Genomic DNA, 16,223 nt, shown 5'->3' with positions numbered 1-16,223 from the left:
AAGCCACACGAGGTCCCAGTCTACCTGTATTTTTCTATTCTGAGAGGGTTGGAGACACTCCGCTGTGTGTTGTGTCTCACCACGCCTCTCAGCCGTTATAAAATACAAGGTAACCTGAGACCTTGTGGCATATTGCTTTATCATTGCATGTAACAGCACTGCAGTGACCACACAGAAATGTGCGTGGGGAGGAATTTGGCAGACTAATTTGGGAAGAAAAAGGGGGTAAAAAGAATTATTACTAGTTACTAGTAATAATTATTAATTAGTAGTAATTATTATTAGTATTCAAGAGTAATCTTATTTTATTACAGAACAGTTGACAGATGATGATGATGATAATATCATCATCATCATCTGTCAACTGTTCTGTAATAAAATGTTTGACTTTGAATATTATTCACAGACAGTGCCGTAGGATGTATGCACAAGCGAACACCCTCGCACGCAAGTTCAGTATGTGTTCAGACAGTGCCGTAGGATGTATGCACAAGCAAACACCCAAAAAAAAAAAACACAATACAAGGAGAGGAGATCATTTTACACTGGAATATTTAAGATGCACGGCAGCAATGCCATCTAGGCCACTAGCCTTATTATTAGAGAGATTATAGACCTGGGATCCACTACAATCTCCTCAGTTTTCCTTACATTAACTTGTAAGTGATGTTCATCACACCAGGTTACAAACCTGTCCACTTGTCCAGTTGTATGGCTACTGGTGTTACCTTCACTTGCAAGTAGACTAAGGATAACAGTGTCGTCAGAGAACTTGACTACACACTTCTCAGATAACTTGCGAAGAAGAATGTCTGGATGGATTGTATTAAAAGCTGAGCTAAAATCAACAAAGAGAAGTCTTGCATATGTTTTAGGTGGTGGTAAACATTCTGCTTTGTGTATTTTTAGTTACCCTCAGGAAGATCCAACATGTTATGTGAGTACAGTAGCCTTGGGACCCAACCGCTCCCGAGCCATGTGGCCCATAGATAAACACATGAACATGAGCTGTACATTCAAATCCCACAGACCCTGAAAACAGTAGTAATCAAGCCACTCTTCTTTGGTGTATCATGGTCAGATGTCCGGCTCAATGTCATGCAGCCACGCTCTCGTCTCAGGTCCCACATCAAAGAGGCCGGCCTCTGATGGCGGTCTATATAGTATCTAATACAACAAGGCACAGGTGGTGATTATGTGATCGTCAGATCAGTTAGAGGCCAATATCAAGAATCCTGTTTTTAAGAAAGATTATTAATTGAAAGGGCTGTATTTCAAAAAACTGAAGAACTTCTTGCACTAAACAATGGCCTTGATTTTCCAGTTAGGATTTTGACCACACCAATTACGATTTTGCTCTGAAACATTGACAGAAAGTGGTGAGTTATTTATGAGTAAACTATTTGTTTTACTAGCTGCTTCTTCTAGCAGATTTGCAACACATTTGCCATAATCTTCTTTGTTCACATTCATTCAGTGGTAAAAGTAATAATTTCACCATCCCATGACAATGAATGTAGAGAGGAAAAATACACAACGTCTCCATCTTCGCTCAACAGAACACAGCAGCAGCTGATGCTACTGTAGCTCAATATTCTTCCAAAGTTCAACATGACTTTTCTTTTAAATGTGCCATGTGAGTAAATCACAATAAATGGTACAGTGTGGTATCGTTACTTATCTACTTTAAGTAACTATCTACTCTAAGTCACATCCCCGTATGTTTTGGTATCTTACATTTTAGTTTTTAATGATTGTTATTTTAAAACATATTGCCTTATTGCACATTTTATGAATGATTACCTCATGATGCAATATTTGCAATCTGTGGAAGAGACGCATTATACTAGAATTGCATGGTTATAATTTAACTACTCAGATATTGGGTGTGGATATTGGGTGTGGGGCTGTTTGATCTCAAACAGTGTTATATAAGTGCTGGCTGCAGGGTCATCAGCCGGGAGCCACCCATCTGTGAAGGGTGGCTCCCGGCTGATGGTCATAAGCAGGACTATATAAGAGCGTGGTTTGAAGCAGGAACGTACATCAGTTCAGCTGTCTTCTGACAACATGGCCAACCTCCGACTCCTGTGTGTCCTCATTGGTGCGTGGACTCTTCAAAGCTTATTTACAATGATAATATGACGGGACCATGTTTGATCCGTATTCACTTGATGATTGATGATTGACGTAAAACTAAGGGTTTGTGACTTATTTGTATTTATTTGGATCATATAATGTTAATATTTGACACATCACTGTGTTGTGTATGTTTCAGTGTTGGCTGCTGTTTGCTGGGAGGCTAACTGCTCATTTTGGGGGGAATCTAGTAAGTACTGTCAACCTTAATGATGTGTTATTGTGTTGTAGTTATTACATACAATATTACATCATTTGAATATAGATTTAGGAAAAGTGTAGTAAGTAAAGGAAGACATGCATTATAATTAGGAATTCAGATTAACGTGCGTGTGTGTGTGTGTGTGTGTGTGTGTGTGTGTGTGTGTGTGTGTGTGTGTGCGTGTGTGTGCGTGCACGTTGGTGAACTTGGATTTGCCAGCTGTTATGGGGTGTGGTAAATTCAATTTACAACTCAATTGTGGTAAGATATTGTTTTTTTCTATTTTTCTTAACAGATATTTTACGAACGATATATATTTATATATTTTTTTTCATTTAAAATCATACAAATATTAATTGCGACCGTATGTGCCTTGTGACACCTCACGCCTCGTGACATCACGCCTCATGACATCATGCCTCATGACACGTCACACACCACTGACAGCCATATATTATATGGCTGCCTGTCAGTCGTGACACTCTCCATATGGCTGTCTCCATATATGAAGATCATGACACTGCCCTCCTCAAACCCTGGATAGCCATACATGGAGAAGACTGATCTGCATATATGGAGCCGGCCAGCAACCCTACATCTGACCTCAAACCCTTAGATCTCAGTATATGGAGCTGACCTGTTCTGACATCCCATATGTTGATCCTCCCCACCCGTCCTTCCTCTTCGATGTCTCCCTTTTGACTGATGGTTTGAAGAGGTCAGATCAACATGGATTGTCAGAACAGGTTCTGACATATATCCATATACTAATATTGATGACATCAGGGATCTCCATACTCCATATACCGTATGAGCTTATGACAGCAGGTCGCATTTACTATGATATGATCCCTGATTTACTATCATCCCTGATGATTTCATAGTGATGTCACAAGACCTACAGTATGTCATAATGATATCATGAGACCTGGGAACAATATATTGGGGCTTTTCCCATGTATGGGGATTTCGAGTGACAAAAAACGCAAGGTTTCATAGTTAACTGCAACCATCGGTCGCAATAATTCTGTCCACATGACATTAAGAAAATCACACCCGTGTGAAGTGAGGGGCGCTCTTATCATCTTACAACATCAATTAAAACATGATTGTTTAAGCAACGGGTGCTAATGTTTGTTTTAGTCCTCAAAACAAACATTACATTTCTCTTTATTGTCTATGGCGTTTTCTTAAACAAGCATTGTTGAAAAACAAACATTAAAGCTGTATATAGGAGGGGCTAGCGCCGTATGAAGTGAGGGGCACTAATATATTGAAGTCTAACTCATGTTGATTAGGTGATGTAATGGTTATGTGGAATAATATAATTTACTATAAGGAATATTTAACGTGAAATGTTTGATTTATAAAATAATTTACTATACTGTAAGATGTTTGATGGAGTAAAATAACTATGAAGCATATTTAATGTGATATTTAATGTAATATTAGCATTTGGACATCGCATCGAGTACGGACCACGGGTTACATACGCAAAGAGGTTCTGGCTTTTTGGGTGGCGGAAACCCAGTTTCTATCATAAACATAAGTGTGCAAGACTTGCATATGCTTCTGCAAACGAAAAGTAAGAATACACTCACTCACTCACTCACACACATTTCGTGAGAAGAACAGCTATTTTCAGTGTACACCTATACAGTATGTATAAATAAGACGCTTCTCTTCTTCCTCCTCTCAGGTGTGCTGGGAAACGTAAATGTGTGCTCAATGCGCAAGATATGAAACATTACGGCAGCTGTGTTTCTACACATAAATGCCTTAAGGTCCAGTACAGCTGTGCTATGTTTAGGAGACCTAAACACCACAGGTCCTGGTACGTGCAAGTACACCCACTCACACATCATTCAACTGTGTGTTTCCATGAGAGAGAGAGAGAGAGAGAGAGAGAGAGAGAGAGAGAGAGAATGTTATGGCTTTGAATTAATCATTATTTGTTTTTGCTTTGTTTTTTATGTTGGTTTTAGTTTAGTTTGCATTAGATTTAGTGTTACTTTTAGTTGTAATAATTATAATATCGTTTAGGCCTATTGTATGGGATAGTTAGGAAAATATTTTACTAGCTGAAAAACAGTAGCACAAATAGGAGATCTATATAAGGTCGCAACATGCTGCATAATGCACCATAATATGTTGAATGTGATTTTTAAAGGCTTTTGATCATTTTAGACAAAAGTGCTTAATTACTGTATATTGTATGTGTTACATTTTAGGGACATTTAACTGTCGAGGGAACAGGCTAGTGGTAAGTGAACATTTACTTTACACAATATTGTAACATTTATGATTACATTTCTAAAGCTTTTGATGCTTTATTTAGACAGTCCTGCATAGAGAGATCTTTGAAACCCTAGAAACTAAACATAAGCAACGATAAACCATTTCTGATCACATGAGCAATGACAAAACATATTCCAGTAGAGTCACTCTATACTATGCTTTATATCAACTGTTGAATCATTGACATAAAGTGGGTGAGTGTGTTGTGTATGAATGTGTTCATGTGTTTCTTCTATACAGCTCCTTGACGAAGACACTGGGAGGATCGGCCTCCCATCCACATTCAGAAACATAATACAAGACAATATTGTCTGTAACATTAATCTGTGAGCTTCAAATTAAAGTCATTTCCCTGAAGAAGGCCGAAAGGCCGAAACGTTGGTTACTAATAAAAAATACAGCATCGTGGCTACGAGTGTGCGGCCTTTTTCTCTTTTTTACTCAAATTAAAGTCATGTCATGCAACCTGCTTGCTTTTCATGGTGAACATGCTGGGAGCAATATACACATTATACTGGCACGTGCAATCGTGCATTTACATTTATTTTGAACTCTCTTATTTGTTATTTCCATCAATACACAGTGACAGGCAATTTACATAACATTGAAAGGAATGTTATACATTATTATACAATAGGTGGTTTTGAGGAAGCAATCTCATTGGTTGAAACAGAGGCTTCAAACGAGCATAATGGAACACCTAATCAATCATAAAGAAGAAGAAATCAGCTGCTCTCTTAGCGCAGCAGACTGGGTTGCTAGGCTAGCGAGTTTCTTGGGACCTTTGTGGTCATAGTGGCTACATCTGTCAATTAAAAAAATATAGATTTTTAGCAAATATCTTAGTTTTAAGGGTAACTGTTGTATAATTGCAATATTACAATCTTGCTTTAATACCATGGTCAGTAGTAGTACACCAGTTACTAGTAGTTTTGGCTCCGTGGGCAGGTGCCAAGTCCTACTGGAAAAGGAAGATCAGCATCAACATTAAGCTTGTCAACATACGGAAGCATACATAAAATATCATAATAGACAGTTGTGTTGAGACTCTGGACTTGATAAAAACACAGTGGTGATTTAGGCCATGTTATGTGCATGGTGTTGGTCCACTGACAGTGAAAACATGCTGCTTTTAACACAGCCATCAGGAGATTCTAGAGTACTTTGTGCTTCAGTATGTTGACAAGCTTTATGGAGATACTCAAAGGCATTGGACCTTATGATTGGTTCAAAAACATGCAGGCTAAAACCTTAACATACCTTAACATAACGTAACATTTCTTAAGAGACTTTGTGTCAGAATTTCAGAAAGAGCCTTTCTGTCAGAAAGTGTAAAAAATAGCATAACCTTAGTGAAATTCAAACCCATGACTTTGGTGTTGTTTGGGGCCTATTTGATTTGAACCTTCTTTTCTGACTGAACGGGTTTTCTAAGGAAAAGGGGCAGCCCTACGAAAAGTCGCCCCTCTTTCTGTCAGAAAGACTTGACTGGAGATTTCTCCCAATACCAACATGGCAGCAAAGATAATCAATGCGTTGCTTGCCGTATAAGAGACAATTGCAGTTTTCAGTCCTGTGATGTTGTGAATGCTCATATACAAACATTTGTGTTTTCTATAGGTGAACCTACAAACCTACAAAGTACATAATTATGTTCAACAATGTTGAAGTCTTTACCTACAACTACCGCTTCTTTGAACTTGATCTCATCGACAAGGTGGAGGTGAAAGGAAACGTGAACCTCACCTATGTGAAGTTCTGAGTACAGACAAGACCAACCATCACATCCAAAGGAATATTAGCCTACTATCAGAGGCTTTATTCTACATCTTTCTATGATACTTCATTTGTATATAAAATGATTTGTGTAATTGTTTTGCATTGGTGAACACTATGCATAGCACAATCATCAGAAATCACCATTTTTGGAATTGACAGGATTTGTTACTTTCTCAATTTAGTAATTTACTGTGTTATGTACAGTATGACCACAGAATCATTTACTAAGATACATGATTGTCTTAATTATACTGTAGGAGCCATTAGAAGAGAGGCATTATTTGTATTATTATTACCAGTATTATTTTTGACCACCTGGTGGCGGGCTTGAGAAACACAGCACATAGAAGGTGACCACTTATAAAGGTGACACACAGGGGCACTAGGGAGGAACTAGACACAGGAGGGTATGGTGGTAGCACACCGTTCTTACCAGCTTACCATGCAGCCAGGAACAGACAAAATAACCGGATAATCACTATATATTGGTATGTTCATCCAGAGCCGAAGAGTTCTGATGATCCTCATGGGGGCTCCCCGCAGCCCCTTCTTGTTTTGTTTGCCCCGTTTATTTTGAAACCATACACTCACACAACACAAACTCCTACCATAATATCAACCTTGTAACTGCACTGGGATAGTGGGATTTGCTATTTCTATTTTTATATTTCTATTTTATTGCTAACGTGAACATTAGAGGTATGTTCATCTGGGTACATTCTTTATATTGCATGCCGTGTGTGTGTGGTGCCTGTGAATGCTGTTCATATTATGACCGGATGAGGGCATGCAGGAGGAGCCCTGTGAGTAGCATTTATGGCACCGGTGAGAGCTGGCTCAGGCAGAACAACCTGAGTTGCACTGTACGACTCGAGGAGCTCTGCTCAAGTTAAAACAGAGTGTCCTCTAATAAGTAATAGAAGAGAATTTATAGTAGCTCCTAAGGAATAGCAGAAGGCGCACACGGTACGTTACATGTTGTTTGTTTCTTTGTTTGTAAATACTGTCGTAGTTCCTTTGATTGTTTGTGTAGGCTACGTTTCATCATGTTTGTTTACCAATAACCCGGAAGTCATGATTGACCAACAAACGAGGACATTCACATTACAATTTCACGGTGTTTAAGAGAATATATGTATGTTTTTGTTACAGTTTTCACGGTGTTCAAAACGGGAAAATAAAAACCCTTAAAGACATCAGTTTGGAGCGTTGTCACATTTCTGCTGGATGGAGCCGCTAAAAACCTGTTGCAGTCAATCACCATCGACAAACAACTACAAGTGAGTAAATAACAAGACGCCCAAGTCCCAAAGTGTGAGCACGTTGTTAAACCGTATATCTCTGGTGATAAAAGAAAGATAGGCATATTGGCCCTACATGATGGCCCTATTATGAGTAACTAACTATCAGCACTATTTAGTATTCATCACCGGTGTCATTTCTCACTTCACTTGCCGTTGTTCTGTACCATGTCGATCTGGGGCCTATTTCACGAATCTTGGATTAACTAATCCAGGATATAGGCCAAAGCGAGGCTTTTTAAATCCTGATCTTTACAGCCTGGTTTATTCCGTTCCACTAAAGCCAAGCGAGGCTCAGAATTGGCGGATTTGGTGAGCCGGGCTCAGCAAGCCTCGCTTACAAGCGCGTGCACGCATTCCTTGAAAAGCCATGATGCCGATCATAGATTTCTTGAGCGAGACCAATCATGAGCGAGGCGAGCAAATCTGCAGGGAGAGCTGCGGCTTTCACCGTTGAGGAGCAAGAAAATCTTATGATAATGATATACTACGAGGAAGCCAAGGAAATAATAAAAAATAAGGGAAATACAAGCGCCATTAACAAGGCGAGGGAGAGAGCGTGGCAAAATATTGCCGACAGATTGAACGCGTAAATTGTAAAGCATATTATATATATAGGCCTATAGTCGAAGTCCATAAATATATAATTCAGTGAACCTATAGCCCCGAGTTGTGGAGGGTGAGCTATAGTTCCAAACGAGCTTAAACTTTAAGGGCACTTTCTCGAAATAGTGCACTGAGCTCATTTGTGCAATGCAAACGCCAAACTAATAGGCGAGTGCGCTCCGGATTCGGTACGGTATGGAATTATATCCTACTTATCTACATGTAGGCCTATTGTGCGCCATGAAATGTTACATTACATTAAGTCTGTCTGTCTAACTGTCTGCATGCACTGTAGTGTCACGATTGCATGGCATGGCAATACCGATTTTTCAGAATGTATTATTCCATCATAATTTGAGCCTATAAATGTCTCAAATTTGAAAGCACTATATTTCTAAAACTATGAAACATTTCAAAGATTCCTTTTACACATGTCCACCGTAGGATGAACCTAAATAGGTTTGAATGGGGTGTCGTAAGTATGTAGGACTATGGGTGAAACGTTATAATGGTAATATGTTGTAAAACAATGATCAGGCCTAATGGTAATATTTAGTGGTTTTCACTTTTACAAAAAAAAAAAAAAATAATAATTCTTCTTAACCGTGCACTTGCACGACAGCAAACCTATTCATGGGAACATTCACCAAAAGCAGCTGATCTACAAGCTGTCATGATGTTGTGCAGCCTATATATTTTGGTTATTTGATTTTATATAGTGCTTAAATTAGTCCTTTAATGCAGACCGATACAAATAAGGCAACATAAACCCATAATAATTGAATAAATCTGGAAAACATCATTGGTTTGTGATCAGTTTGACTGCTTAATGAACAGTAAAGACATCAGGATTAGGTTAAACCTGGCTGTTAGCCTGGTCCGGAGCAGGCTAAATCCAAAGCATAAGTTCCCATGGTAACTTATGTAGCATCCCTTTCATGAAACCGAATCAAGCCTCAACATATCCAGGTTAACTGGTTAAGTTAATCTGGCAAGATCAACCAGCTTTCATGAAACCGGTTAAGCACTGATCCAGGATATATTAAGCCAGGATATGTGTTAAAGCCCGGCTTAATCTCTAATCCAAGTTTCGTGAAATAGGCCCCTGTTCCTGTAGGCTACTGTATTGTGTTTTTGTATGGACGTAGTGTTGGGTGCTTGCACATATGCACACATGGCATCAACGCATGGTGTTGTGTGCGGGCACACTACACTTTGTCTTTCTTTTATCTGTATTGTATTGTGTTTTTGTATGGACGTAGTGTTGGATGCTTGCACATATGCACACATGGCATCAATGCATGGTGTTGTGTGCAGGCACACTACACTTTGTCCTTTTATCTGTATTGTATTGTGTTTTGTATGGACGTAGTGTTGGGTGCTTGCACATATGCACACATGGCATCAACGCATGGTGTTGTGTGCAGGCGCCCTACACTTTGTTCTTCTTTTTTATCATTCATTCATTTTTTAAGAGCCTGCCCAGGGACTACAGATGAAATTTAGCTTCGGCTAACTCTGGCCCATTTACATTGATGTGAAAACTGACATGTTGATTAATGAGCTTTGTCCCTGTCAAATAAATAAAAATAAATAAACATTCAAGTTGAAATCTTTACTCTGATACGGACACAAGTATTGAAATTGGATCGATTGGAAGGATCTAACCATAATGGATGTGTCACGCTATTGAAGCTAATGAAATGAGCGATACCATACGGATGAATGAACGCGCAGAGCGCGACATTTAATGTGGATTGGAATGAATTGATGTCGCTATTAAGCAAGCTTTGTGCAACGCTAAGTTTGGATCTGGAAAATAAGCGCTGCTGTTGTATTCTAAATACGGACGTCACGTCACGTTTTACTGATGTCTGTAAATGAAGCGGATTAATTACCTGTGTAGTAAAAGATTATATGAAAGAAATAAAATATTTAACTGGTTTATATTTTACAATTTTAGTTATAGATGGCAAGTATAATGTTAAGGAATATTTGTCTTATTAGCCAGAGATCCTTTTAAAATGTTTCTATTACTGTGAGTGATATGGTCAGCTTCTGATGTCTTTCTTTCTTTCTAGATGTAGATGGAGATGACCGTAGATGCTGCTAGAACACTGAACCTGGTCTCCTGTGTGAACCACCCCATCCTGACAGCTAAGATGTCCATGTGGACATTATGAGTGTTTGTATAGAGAGAAGCATGGCTGAAGAGCTTTGCATATCAGTCGTTTCTTGCTGCTGCCAAAGTCAAATTGTGATATCTGTGGTGTTTAGTTCATGGCCGCTTATGAGATGTAGATCACCTACACCTAGTACACCTGACTGGTGGAATAGCCTTGTGATACATACTGGGTGTGCTCTTTGGTCGTTCACAAAACAAACAAACAAACGCTGCACAAAATGCCACAAACTCACTTAAAGCTGCACAAAAATCACACAAATCAAGGGATGTCCGACAGTCAGTGTTGGATATTGTCCAACTCCTAATTGCCGATATCAACAGATACCGATATGCAGGCTTTTTCCAGTGGTGGAAACATAACTCAAACTTTTTACTTAAATAAAAGTAGGCAATACTGCAATATAGAAATACTCTGTTACAATTCAACATGTACTCGAGTAAAGGTACAAAGGTTTTGGTATAAAATGTACTTAAAATACCAAAAGTAATTATTAATAATTACTCATTATGCAAAATGTCTCATCTAAAATGATCTAATCTCTCACAAGCTCACATGTGTCTTATTGTATTGTGAGCTTGTATAGATGTTTTTAATGTAAAAGAATAAATAAAGTAAAATTAAGGGTTAGGGTTATTCATTTTTAATGCCTTTATCGGCCGATAATATCGGACATCCCTAACAAAAACATATATCAAACGTGTCAATACATTTCAAAGAATGCCACAAGTGGCACTAAAACTTCACCAATAAATAAAGAAACATCCACATGTTCCATAAATTAAATGCCACAAAGGTTTGCCGAAAAAATGAAGAAATTACAAAAAATAAGTTTCTTAAACATCTTCTGCCGTATGTCCATAGAACTTCAGCTCTGTTGCAGCAAGCCAGTACAATGTGTCATTGTCTAGGTCACTTAAGCCACGATCACCATTTGGTGGCCGGTATTTGGGGCAAATGGTCATTACGTGTTCCACAGTCTGTAGTGGATCCTCGCATTCACAGTGGGCACTGTCCGAGATGTCCCACTTCTGCTTTGAGGGTTGTCCACTCCTTGCAGGGGAGGTGCTGGCAAAGAACATATTTGGGGTCCTCAATGTATTCCACTGGTCCCTCTGTCTTGCCTTCACCCAGGATGCCTTGGAGGTGTCAGCTGGTGTTGTGTGGAGCATTTCCTGGGCCTGTGTGGCAAAGGGGCACCGTGACTTTATGCGTGTGTGTGTGTGTGTGTGTGTGTGTGTGTGTTGTGGCAAAGGGCACCGTGACTTGATGCACGTGTGCTGTGGTGTCTCTGACGACCTTGTGGAGGAGGTGGCTGGGATTCACTCGGCTGTGCCTTCCCGGTGAGGGCCAGCGTGGCTGCTTCTCATCTGATCTCTGTTGGAGTGATCCCAGCGAGGGCGGGCAGGCAGTTGTTTGTTTTGGGGTGGCCCATCCGGTGTTGAGGGCAGCATCCAGCTTCTTGACAGGGCTACGGCTCCAGACTGGGGCACAGTACTCGGGTCATCTGCATTGCCATACTTGATGTTGTTGAAGGGAGGTCGTGGATTCGTAGATGCTGAACAGCATCATTCAGTGCCAGCACTGACCCCTATTGGACGCCATTCTTGAGCTTTCTCACCCTGCTGCCTCGGTCGTTACTGGTGTGGAACCGAAAAGCTTCACAAACATGCCAAAAAATGATTTCTAGTTTTTAAACCTTAACTAGTTTATTTTCTAATTTGTTTTTACTTCTGTTTTGTGAAGCAACCTTGGGTACCTTGAAAAGTGCTATATAAATTGTATGTATTATTAAAAATAAATAGAAATGGACAGACACAGAAATTGTCGCCACACAGACATCACAAATTCCTATTGGCAGCCGCAAGTGAGTGATGTGCAAAGCTCTTCAGCCATTCATAGACTATACTTTTATAACCACCATGTCTTCCTTCCAGATGCTGCAAGGCTCAACCGGAGCCCCTACAGGTGGACATCTGCAGTTCTCGCTGTCCATGGAATGGTATGGTCAGCTTCTGTTTTAAATGTTCTCTATACATTTTGTGTATGATGTGAAAGTACACAATGTCTCTTGGTCACTTTAATTAATCTTTTGTTCTTTCTTTGTTAGGGTGGATGGGTCGTGGTAGACGTCGTGGAAGGACAGAGATCCGTTCCAAAGCTTCCCTCCCGGGGGTTTCCTCTGCGAACTTCTGATGAGCTGTGAGTAGGAATATTTCTTGTTTTTATTTTCTCTAAAAATAAAAGTTTGATGTAGGACTAGGCTATATATATATATATATATATGTTGTGACGGGATATAATATATATCTGGCTCTTGGTCACTCTAATCAATCTTTATTTCTTTGTTAGGATGGAGATCGTGGTAGACGTCGCTGGAACGCCACTGCTGGACAGGGTACACGCACACACACACACACACATGCACACACAGAGCAAAGCTAATTTGGTGTGTTTTTTTTATTTTCTTTCTTTGTTAGAATGGAGATATCGATAGACGAGCTGATGTTCCCTGGACAGAGATCCGTTCCAAAGCTCCCCCCCCCCCCCCCCTCCCCCCCGGGGGGCTTCCTCAGAGGACTCTGATGAGCTGTGAGTAGGAATAGTTCTTGCTTGTTTCTGAGGATGGATAACTGCTTTTGTACTGTTATGGCACGAAGAATGGCATAATTTACTACAGTAATCCAAATGTTTTAAATATTTTATGATAAATCTAAATGACTCTGCACAATAGTTTGAGAGTCAATATCTCATCTGCTTTTAGAAGCACTTGAATAAAAAATTACAAAAGATGTTGAGTACTGTACATGTGTTCAACCACATTTGCCTCCTAGTGGCACTGTGGTTGAATGTCTTGTCAGCTTTCCAAGCTAATCAAAGTCTTAACCACTTCAACCCCAGCATCCCTATTCTGAGGGAGCGTTCAGCAAAAAATAGCAGATCTACAAGCTCACACCGCGTTGCAACGTGTTGTGAGCTTGTAGAGCTAATGCTTTCTTCTTTCTCTCTCAGGATGAAGATGGCAGTAGACACAGCTGGAGCCTCTGGAGATGGAGATCTGCAGGTCTGTCCATGGATGGATGGGAGGACGGAGATCTGGGTAGACGCTGGAGGACTTCGGACCTGGGCCTGGATGGATGGGAGGACGGAGGACGGAGATCTGGGTAGACGCTGGAGGACTTCGGACCTGGGCCTGGATGGATGGGAGGACGGAGGACGGAGATCTGGGTAATAATAATAATAATAATTATTATTATTATATATTATTGTTTTTATTTTCTCTATAAATAAAAGTTTGATGTAGGACTAGGCTATATATATATATATATATATATATATATGTTGTGACGGGATATAATATATATCTGGCTCTTGGTCACTCTAATCAATCTTTATTTCTTTGTTAGGATGGAGATCGTGGTAGACGTCGCTGGAACGCCACTGCTGGACAGGGTACACGCACACACACACACACACATGCACACACAGAGCAAAGCTAATTTGGTGTGTTTTTTTTCTTTTCTTTCTTTGTTAGAATGGAGATATCGATAGACGAGCTGATGTTCCCTGGACAGAGATCCGTTCCAAAGCTCCCCCCCCCCCCCCCCCCCCGGGGGCTTCCTCAGAGGACTCTGATGAGCTGTGAGTAGGAATAGTTCTTGCTTGTTTCTGAGGATGGATAACTGCTTTTGTACTGTTATGGCACGAAGAATGGCATAATTTACTACAGTAATCCAAATGTTTTAAATATTTTATGATAAATCTAAATGACTGCACAATAGTTTGAGAGTCAATATCTCATCTGCTTTTAGAAGCACTTGAATAAAAAATTACAAAAGATGTTGAGTACTGTACATGTGTTCAACCACATGTGCCTCCTAGTGGCACTGTGGTTGAATGTCTTGTCAGCTTTCCAAGCTAATCAAAGTCTTAATGGCACTTTTGTTAACCACTTCAACCCCAGCATCCCTATTCTGAGGGAGCGTTCAGCAAAAAATAGCAGATCTACAAGCTCACACCGCGTTGCAACGTGTTGTGAGCTTGTAGAGCTAATGCTTTCTTCTTTCTCTCTCAGGATGGAGATGGCAGTAGACACAGCTGGAGCCTCTGGAGATGGAGATCTGCAGGTCTGTCCATGGATGGATGGGAGGACGGAGATCTGGGTAGACGCTGGAGGACTTCGGACCTGGGCCTGGATGGATGGGAGGACGGAGGACGGAGATCTGGGTAGACGCTGGAGGACTTCGGACCTGGGCCTGGATGGATGGGAGGACGGAGGACGGACATCTGGGTAGACGCTGGAGGACTTCGGAGAGGAAGTCAACAGTACGAACCGCTTCGGTGAGGAACTCGACAGTACGAACCGCTTTAGGGTTAGGGCTTTTTTAGTCTTTATAGTAAAAAGCCAATAATCGTCCGTTGCCGATAATTGGTCGATCCCTATTCTTAAACATTACTGTAAGTGCATGTGTATGTTGTGACGACACACACACACACACACACACAGCAAAGCTAATTTGGGGTGTGTCTGTCTGTCTTTCGTTCTTTGTTAGAATGGAGATCTCAGCCGATGCCCGGGATCCGAAGCTTTCCTCAGGTGTTTCCGATGAGGACTTCTGGGAGGCTCGGACGGAGCTGGAAGGTTGCTGGAAGGTTCGGTAGACGTCACTGGAACCTGTTTAGGCCTGTCAGAATTTGAGGTTTTATAATGGCCGAATAATTGTCGCTCAAATAAATTACAAGTAACAATTTAATTGCGTCATACTAACATTCTAAATAAAACTTTGGCTTTTGTAGGCTTTGTAAACAAAAAGCTGCACATGGTATAATTCAACAACTTTATACACTAAAAGAGAAGAAAATTACAAAGTGACACATTTAGAGCTTGTAGATCGGTTGCTTCCATTATTTCTTTAAAATGTTTGAAAATATATGAAGATTTTCAACATGGAGACGATTATGACTTATCCCTCAAAAAAGTATCTCAAATACTTGCCGATTAGGTAATTGTGACAGGCCTAAATCCATCTGGTTGTGTTATTTTTATATCATGTTCTGTAATCAGTTGGGGTTGACTATAGACTTTTTTTTTTAGGAACAAGATCATCATGCCGGTGAAGAGCACGTTGGAGCCGATGGAGCAACTATTTCTGATCACCTTTGGAGTTACATCACAGCAAGGTAACTATACAACACACGCACACACACTATGATCATGACATGACATCAGCTTGTGACTGCAACTTGTTCCTGTTCGCAGATGACTCGGCACTGCTAGTCTCGGACAGGAACAAACTGCAGGTTGAAAAGGCCCTCGGCTCTGAACTCGGTAGAATCTGCACCTGGCTCGCTGATAACAAACTATCTTTACACCTGGGAAAAACTGAATCCATTCTCTTTGGATCTAATAGTAATCTCAGCAAGGCAAATGGCTTCTTGGTTAGAGTTGGTGACAATGTTATCACACGTAAAGATGAAATTACCTACCTAGGTTCCATCCTGGAGGCTAATCTTTCCGGTGATAAAATGGCCACCAACGTAATCAAAAAAGTCAACCAAAGAACAAGATTCCTTTACAGGATCTCCTCACTGGTCAACAAAAACACCTTGAAGACCTTAACAGGAGCCCTCGTACAAGGTTTCTTTGACTATGCATGCACCTCCTGGTACCACAGCACCTCAAAGGCCCTTAAAACTAGGCTCCAGACCTCCCAA

Source organism: Protomyctophum bolini (genome assembly GCF_963924005.1).
Source record: "Protomyctophum bolini genome assembly, chromosome: 23".
NCBI lineage: Eukaryota > Metazoa > Chordata > Actinopteri > Myctophiformes > Myctophidae > Protomyctophum > Protomyctophum bolini.
The sequence above is the reverse complement of the archived record's forward strand: the minus strand, read 5'-3'. Positions refer to the sequence as shown.